Raw genomic sequence first — 9,631 nt, forward strand, 5'->3', positions numbered from 1 at the left:
GGTAGCCATTTTCAGCTATAAAAGTATGTCTTTCTAAATTAATGGGGAAATACAGAAATCTTAAAAACTATAAACATATTTCAAACAAACAATATCAAATCAAATGGTAATTGGCTATTTTATTTGGAAGGTGCGACCGTTACCTTACTAAAGGCATGATGTTGGGCATTTATCCCAATCATTGTAATTACAGTGGTCTGCACTGAGCTCTGTCACGTGCTTCTGGCTTCAAATACTGCAACTTGCTAATTTCTAGTTATGCATGTTTTCTATGTGCTGTAGTTGCCAAGTTCCATGAACACCACTTAAAATGAGTGTCCGCAAGATTTGAAAATACTGACCTTTTCAAAAAACAGGAGGAGAAATACTCTGAAAATGACTGTGTCCAAATCAGTAAAACATCAAGTTTTAATCCAGCCCTAGCCGATTTGAGAAAGAAGTGGCTGGTAAGCATACAGGATAATTTCACCATAGACCTGTTTGAAGCACAAATCACAGGGGTCTGAAGGAGTTAATTCCAGTCTCCCCAAAAATATACATTATATCAGAATATGCATTTCCCACGGGAATCAAACCCATGAGCTTAATTAAAGGGATAGTTCACCCAAAAATGAAAATTAGCCCATGATTTACTCACCCTCAAGTCATCCGAGGTGTATATGACATTCTTCTTTCATACAAATAAAATAGACTCATGTTTATATTGCTCTGTTTTTGAAGTCCATAAAAAATGCATCTGTCCGTCAAATAACATGCTCCACGTGGCTCCGGGGTGTTAATAAAGGCCTTCTGAAGTGAATCGATGCGTTTGTGTAAGAAAAATATCCATATTTAAAAATGTATTTCATTTTTTTCTATGGCTCTGCATCAGCCGTCGCGCGCCATCACTTCCGGCGAATAAGGTCAAAATACATGCAAAATACCGGCGCTATCATAGATATATACATAGATACCTCATTAGTGCCTACGCGGATCGGCGCGGATATGCGCGGATCGGTCGAATGAGGCATCTACATATACAGTATATATCTTTCATCACGATAGTATTTTGACCTTATTCGTCAGAAGTTATGGCGCTGGGAAAACTAGATGACATTTGTCTGATAAGAGGTAACAAAATAACATAAATACTGTTCGGTTTCTCGAAGAAACCGATCGTTTCGTGTCTTAAGACATCAATATGTCGCCATGGTTTAATAAGGATTCGTATGTGTATGTGTTTTTACTCTCATTGCTCTCATACTCTCAAATATCCCCATTGACATGCATTATACGACTATCACACTGCAATGGTTTGAGTTAAAAATCTTAATTTGTTTTCTACTGAAGAAACAAAGACACCTACATCTTGGATGCCCAAACATAAACATTTTGTTTTTGGGTGAACTATCCCTTTACATTGCTAGAGTCATGCTCTGAGCTACAAAAACACTGACCTAAAACCCCTAAAGTTTTCTTCATGTCCAACAAGTAATACCAGTAAAATGGCACACTTTTATCTTATAATAATGAAAATAAAGGAAATGTTTCCACACAATGAAGTTGTTTTATTTCAGTAGTGGCCATGTAATGAACTGGCAGGTGTATCACTGGTTGTTTGCGCATTTGAGATTAGAGCGAAATTGTAAGAGAGCAATCATTTGCTCATGTGATAGTCAGTGGCCATCATCAGAAGCTCAGATAAAAATGCTAATCAGAAAAAAAACACTTCCACTATCTATTTATTACAGCTCAGGCGTTTCCTGTTACAACGTTCAGCACATCTTCATACAGAATGTTTCTCATGAGAACACAGATTATTACTCATTTTTAGGGCTGTCAGTTGATAAAACTAATGAAAATTAATCTTTGTTTGTTTTAAATATACTTTTAAGACTTTAGGTAGCCTATACTACAAGTGCACATTCAATGCAATTACCCACCTGTATTGCACTTGTGCATTAAATGTTTGCTGCTACTGCTTACCACAAAGCTGCTGCAAGCATCTTAAATAAAGCTGTTACTTTTTGCTTTATTTGTCATGCAAATGACCTGCAACTTTGAGAAGCACCATTGACTCTAATGAAGTTTATTAAGTCATGACAGCCTCTCTCATGTACCTTTTTATTTTAAAATATGCCCCCCCCCCCCTCTCTCTCTCTCTCTCTGTCTCAGAGTTTTTTTTTAGCTTTTTCTCCCATAGTGTCTTTCTGTAGCAGTGGCTTATTTCACAGCTGAACAAATAAAAGCTGTTTTGTGTGCCAGTGAGAACACTGCATTTTCCAGTTTTTCATCGACATCCCATAAAACCAGCACAGGTGTTTGCAACAGAATGCCATGGCAGTTTGCTTAGCAGAGAGTAGAGTTTGAGCATATATCTAGGCATAGCAATAATTCAGCATGTTATAGTGGTGGATGGGCCAGAATGAATAGGTGATAACAGCCTTATAAGGGTCTCCTGACCTCTGCTGTCACTCATGGTTATGATAAGGTTGAGGGATTCATCGCTGTGTAGCAAGAGTGACTCGTCATATGTAAAGCACGGAATTTGATAATGATAAGTATATGTGTAGGCTATTCAGTGAAAATCTAAATGGGGTGAGTTGGAATAATCTGTTACCATAAAGGTGACATGAAATTAAAACTAATGCAGTTCAAACTGACAATTGATTTCAGAATTTTACCATTACCACCAGTACCATTGCAAAAACTATTCAGTTTCAATGAAGCGTCACAAAGTGACAGTGTTTACGCTTTTTAATTAGATTGTTTACACTTTTAATACACTTTTTTGAGAGTTGCCAATTGAGTGCGTAGGAATCAGATCAGCTTATATGGGCTGGGTTGGAATTTTGCCAATCAGCTGATAGCAGAGCTTAACTACGTGGCCTATCTGAACTAACGCAGAATGCTTGATTTGTGTTTCACAGGCGTACAGACACAGGCCGGTGACAGTCTACTGGCACGACCTCATTATAAAAGGGAGCCTGAAGTACACATCATCCTCTTTGCCTTCAGGTGCCATTTGTTTGTGACGTGTCGATGGTAATTATCATGGATGCTAGTGCAAAGCATTTCAGCAATTGTGTTCATTATACGACACCCGATGACACACACAACTTTTGTGTTATTTGCATTGGCGAGGAGCATGCACTCTCAGTCCTTGAAGGGGCTGAATGAAGAAGCTCCACACTCGTTCCTCGCTGAGGAATTCAAGAAAGGTGTGGCTCTTTCTCTTTCTTCAGTGGCTGATGAGGGCGATCTGCTGGATGACGATGTGTTATCACTCACATCCTCTGATCCAGTGGGTAGCACTCTGCTGGCTGAAAGTCGGGAAGAGCAGGATGTGGCTGTAGAGGGTAAAGAAGTAGTTGAGCTCTCTCAGGCTGCCTGCCCCGCGTATGAAAAGTTGTTGGAGGTTATGTCCTGCGCCACAAACAGATTAGATCTGCTGTAGAGGCGCAAGAGATGTGAAGTCACTCGCAGCATGTTAGAGAAATTTCTGTCTGGACATAACCCTGCTCCTGTGAGTCTTCCGTTTCTTCTGGATCTCCACACAGAGGTAGAGAGATAATTGAGGAAACCATACTCGTCCCGCATCCACCTCTTTCAGCATGTGAATTACGCAAATGTAGAGGGTATGTATCAATGCCCTCCGTGGAAGAGGCGCTGGCAAGCTCTCTCTCAGTGGGTGAGGCATCGTCATTGAAGACACCGGCTCTGCCATCCAGGCCTCTGCATTTGAATGGGAGAGCATACGCAGCAGCGGGCCAGGCCAGGACTGCCTTGCACACGATGACCGAGTTACAAGCTTACCAGGCCGACCTGCTGCATTTTTTGGGCCTAGTTCGTGCACCTTCGGGAGTGATGGAATTAAGATTTCCTCAGGTTTGACTGTAGAGCGGATCCCCCCCCCCCCCCCCCCGGTCTGGCCCCCTGTATAATTTCCTTGAGGTCATGTGTAGACACTTTATCTTCTGCTGACCAAGGAAGGCTCAGAGATCTTCTGGACTTGGACCCCAACAGGATGTGGTTTGTTCGCCTTGGATCGCAAACCCCTTCTGTTGTACAGCAGCTCTGGGAGTGCTGGAGTCTAGAGATTGAATCATAATGCAGATTTTACATGGTTGTAGGTAGCCCTCTGCTCCCATTGGTCATCTACGCTGAGTTGGAGTAGAACCTTCCCCGTTTAGGGCATTTTGAACAAGGTTATCCATTCCCTGTAGTGAGCTCGTTTTTTATTCCAGTAATCATTCTGCTATAGACTGTGATACCAAGTGTGAGTGGCTCTGTGAGCCTCCTTGGTAAACTGTGAGTTGGGTTGAGTAGTTACTTCCCTCGCTCTGAGGGTCATTATGCAGAGTTATCTGCTCTCTAGTAGCCTACTTCCCATCTCTAGAATCTGGCTTGAAATGATTTTATTGCCAGATAGCAATCCCTTCTCGTTAGAGGCCTCCTCGTGGAATGCTGAATTTTAGAGATTCTGCTTTAGTCACTGAGTTTAGTTTACTGAAGTAGTAAAGTTAGCTTCCCTGGGGATCCTAGTGGTAGATAGATATCTTTTGTGTTCCCTCTAGAGCAGGGGTCTCAAACTCGCGGCCCGCGGGCCACTTGCGGCCCGCAAGATGATATTTTGTGGCCCCCTTCTTGACATCAAAGTTTAGTGTTAGTGCGGCCCGCACGTTGCTCTGAAAAGCACCTTTTTGCTGAATCGTTGTGTGTGCAGTGCTTGCCGCGCTTGCTGCCTCCTTTGTGTGTGTGTGTGTGTGTGTGTGAGAGAGAGAGAGTTGGCTCGCCCCTCCCTCGTGCAATATAATTGGTTGACACCACGTGATTGACAGGAACAGACGAACGAAGCTGATCAGACAGTTGAAACGAATGTGGTCTAACAACGCTCGTCAATGTCAAAATGATTGAGATGGCCAATCAAATCAAAGTAGACAGGGTTAACGTTCTCTTTTGGCTCGTGCACATTGTCTTCACACACAGACGAGCGCGTCAATCTATCGCTGCTGAGAGAGACTCTATTCTTTCCGGTGAAATCACAAAACAAAATGCAAACGTGTCCATGGTCTTATTATACAATCATTGATGAACATCTTTGATTTTAATGAAGAAAAACTATATGAGAGCGGATTAGAACCCGGAACCTTTGACACGGTTGACATAAATTCTACCACCAGACCACTAGGGAATCTGTAAGTAAATTGCGGATCTATGTATTTATTCACTCACTCATGTGAAGAATATCGGGACTAATAATATATTTGACACAAATGAATGCAAATATTGTTTACAAATAGTCCCAAAAAGATTATTTCCCAACTAGAATTAGACCTAGAATTTCGCTCACTGTTCTGTTTGACCTGGTTACGGCCTTGCTGTGAATTAGTCTATTATTTAAAATGAAATTAAAAGCATTCATTATTTCATATTACATGATTTAATTTATATAGGCTATATTTAGTTCAAATTCAGAGGAACAGTTCATGTTCAGAAGAAACATTCATGTTGAAGAACTGTTAATAATAAAGGTTCAGAAGATTGAATCAGTTGTGCTACTTTTTTTTTGGAATCCTTGAAACACTTTTTATGTGTAATACTTGATGCGGCCCAGCATGACCCAGAGTCTACCTCCAGCGGCCCCCAGGTAAAATGAGTTTGAGACCCCTGCTTTAGAGGTTGTGACAGGCTAGGAATAAGTTCTTGGGCCATATTCCCTTAAAGGTATATATAATTAACACCAGACCCTTGAGCTCTGCCCTTGGGCCAATCCCTATCGCTTGGCCCTGCAAGGAAGGGAGGAAGGTTGTTTCCTTGTTAATGGTGTAAGGCTTGGGTAGTGGCCTTAGGGAGTAGTGTCACCAATAGTTCCGCTGCTGTGTCCTGTAGGTTGTGGAAGTCTCTAGCAGTTAATTCTGTGTGTTACTTTTTTTTGGATGCTTAGCCGATAGGGCATTTTCCCTTCATCATGGTGTAGTAGGTCTTGTTGCCATTCTTCAGGTATGCCTGCCCACGCCACCTTCAGACAAATAACTGGATGATATATAATAACTGGCTCCCTTTTATACTCAAGTCGCATCGGTAGTGACGTCATGGGCTGTCGCTGGCCAATGTCATTGTCGTTTAGACACATGCTTCAGACACTAGTCACGCTGGGGGCATTCCCCATAGAGTCTTACAGATGCAGTATCTTGTTTCCCTTCTCAGAGAATACTTGTAACAAAGACATTTTTGTGTTTAAATAGGATGTATCACACTGCTAAGCTAATTGGAGGGGGACGTTATGGTCTGACAGGAACCACTCGTTGAGTCTGCCACGAGTGGCTTCCTGTCTCTCACGTCTCCAAACTAGATTAATCTAGCCGTGGCGCAGACCATTACCTCCAGCAACTCCTCATATGCAGGGCTGGCAGGCTGAGAGCAATATGCAAGCAATATCTCCATGCCCACCTCATCCTGGCTGGATGGTGCCCGTAACATGTTACCTGCTGAATCAGAAGACTCAAGAGGGTACATCCTTATCCAGCAGATCGCTCGAGCCAGTGACTGAGGAATGCGAGAGAGTCATACCTTTCTCAAAGGTGCCCACGATTTTCTGCGATCCCCATGATTTCAGTCTCCGCTGTGCCTCAGGTCAGTGCCAGAGCCTCGGTTGCATTCGCTTGTTCCACATCCCTCGAGAATAGGGCCAAGTGCAAACAGAGCTTACTCATTGTGAGTCTCTCACAATGGGCGCATTCAGATCCCTCGAGAACTGAATGCATGTGCTCCTCACCCACACTCATAATGCACAGGTTGTGTGTGTGTTCAAGTGTCAAAAACCTGGGACAAGAGGCACACATTTGCTGAAACTCTAGTGCTCTAGTGCTTATCCATGATAGTCATCTTCACCCACGCTAACACAAACAAATGGCTCCTGAAGACAAAAAAGCTGATGACGTACATTGCAAGAACCCTCTTATACTCACGGGCGCTCTGGTAGTAACATTATGGACTATTGTCAGCCTATTAAATTTTTGTGTTGGCACACGTGCTTCAGACACCGGTCACGCTGATGGTCACCCATAGTGTTGATCCGAGACACAGTGTTGGGTTTCACTTCGAAAGGGAACACACACTCCCACCTCTGTAATAAACACAGAGATGTTAGTCCTTTCCAAATCAGTACATTAAATCACAGTCAGGTAATAAGAATTATCACTCAAATATCGTTTAAAGAAAGAACTAGTCCTGTCCGAAAATTTTTAGGTGCATTGGAATTTACATACTTCACCTTTAACTAAAACCATTGAAGCAACTTTATCTGAAGCAACGTTCTGTAACATGTTCTTTTTCAAAACCGTTTCACCAAAGGATTGAAGATCATGAAATAATCAAATGTAATGAAGGTGTCAACAGGTAGTTGTTAAGAAGCAGACTGCCTTTGTCAGGTTTCTCTTATTTGAGTTTTTCCACTTTGTAGCATTCCAAAGTTTTGACGTCTTTGCTAGGATCAAAAATGAATTAAATTCAAAACCTCAAACTTAAGCTGTAGATTGATGCATGTTGTAACTTAATCTCCCAGGACAACAATTTCAAAACTTCCTGAGGTCATGATCTCTGTATTAAACATTTTGTTTACTATCATACTGATTCACACACATTGACACTGAAGCAGCTGCTATTTTTGCATTCAGCAACCTAATCAAACAAATGCTATCAATCTACATCTCCCTTTCTGCAGGCACAACTGGAGCAACCAGCCAACATCTTTAACCACCAATACCACCACAGTCTGATGTCATGTCTTGAATGGCAAGATTTACATTAGCATGCAACGTTTACTTTCAAGTTTTCAGGTTGTACATCAATCCACACAGCTTGTAAATAATGCATACCACATACATTGAGTCACTTTTAATTGTCTGCCAAATGATACACTAAATGTAATTTAATAAATAGACAAACTGCATAACCACACAATATGTAAATGTGTACACACTATACTGAAATTGTAACAAAATATCCTCTCCCTCCACAATGTGTTCATATGGTGTTTTACATCCAAGTGTACAAGTGTGGTAGTAGAAGTTACGAAAGTGTTCTCTCTTTAAGTATACTTAAGTTGCCTTTTATTTCATTTTACGAAAATGAACCATGGTTTTACTACAAATAAAACCGAAAAACCCTGGTTATTGTAGTTAAACCATGGTAACCACAAATTAACCATGGTTTTGCTACTCTAACCATAGTTTAACCATGGTATTTGTGGTAAACTGTGGTTATATAAATGGTAATCAATTAGCCAAAAAAAAAACATGGTCACTACACTTTTACTATAATAAAACCATGGTTATTTTTCGTAAGGGTACCCACAAGTCAAGTTTAAAAAAATATATATATATATAAGTTTAAGATTTTAAGTACACTACAAGTGCAAATTAAAATTTGTTATTGCAGTGCATTGTTTGAGTGTTGTTTGAGCATTGTTTGGGATTGAATGAGTGCACTGGATAATGTTTACTATGGTTTCAGACACCACTATAAATGGCTGTCCCTTCAAATAGTGCCCTATTAAAGGGTATAGAGGATGATTTCATACAGAGCCCAAGACACTAAACAGAACAAGACAATGAAACTAAACATGACTGTGACAGCTGCTTTCTGCCTCAAAGATCCCTCTCTGGTTCTATAGGACTCAGATAAGAAGGACAAGGAAGTCCCAAGCATCAATACAAAATCAAACTAATAGCACCATAATAGTTAGCTTGAAAAACATTGCCGTGTTGATATGAGGCCAGACCAAAAAATTTTTTTTACAGATCCAGAAATAAAGCTCATTTGCTGTATCTCCTGATCGTAAAACTTCTTTCAGACTGCCCAACATTTCAGCCGTTGTAACAGCAGAGTTCTTCTATCAACAGTGCACAACTTGACAAAAAAATACTCCTTTTGTTGCATTAAACAATGATGTCATTGACGACTGCTGTGGAATTAAAACCTGCCCAACACATATGGCCCTTGTTTTGGAAGAAAATCTGTTTGGACCAGTTGGATAAAATTAGTTTGTCGACTAATTGGCCGAGCCAAAAGAACACGCTGTCTGCGGGGTATGTGTTTGAATCTCCCCACTGCTGTGATTAAAGCCGATTAATTGCAGTTCCCACCCAAACCCAAGCAGCCCTTGAGCTTAATCATTCTCTCCTCACTGATCCCCTGTCCAATTACACAACATTTTCTGATGGACTAAAACTGCTTCAGCTTTCACAGAGATACTGAACAGTTGAGGAGACAATAAGTTAGGCTAATTTTTAGGTTTCAGTTAGTGACAAAGTTAAAAAGAGCATGACCATTCATCATACTTGTTGAGGCGATGTTCTTATATAGGAGCTAATCATTTATGGTTGTCCCTGAACATTTGTTAAACGTCCTGTTTCCTGATCATATGTAGTCATTTTGTAGTTTTTCGTGTTGTTTTCCCATTGATTGTCTTGTGTCTTGCTACCTTGTTATCTTGTTAATGTCTTTGCCCAATGCTTCTGTGTTCCAGGTTGTTGTTTTTTCTTCTTCTTCCATTTATTAAAAACTCCTGCAATAAGATCCATGTTTCCACTGGCCTTCCTTGCTCTCCTTTGTTAAAATTGTATTATTATTCATTAACCATTTCAGA

The sequence above is a fragment of the Gobio gobio genome, assembly GCF_949357685.1.
Source record: "Gobio gobio genome assembly, chromosome: 22".
NCBI lineage: Eukaryota > Metazoa > Chordata > Actinopteri > Cypriniformes > Gobionidae > Gobio > Gobio gobio.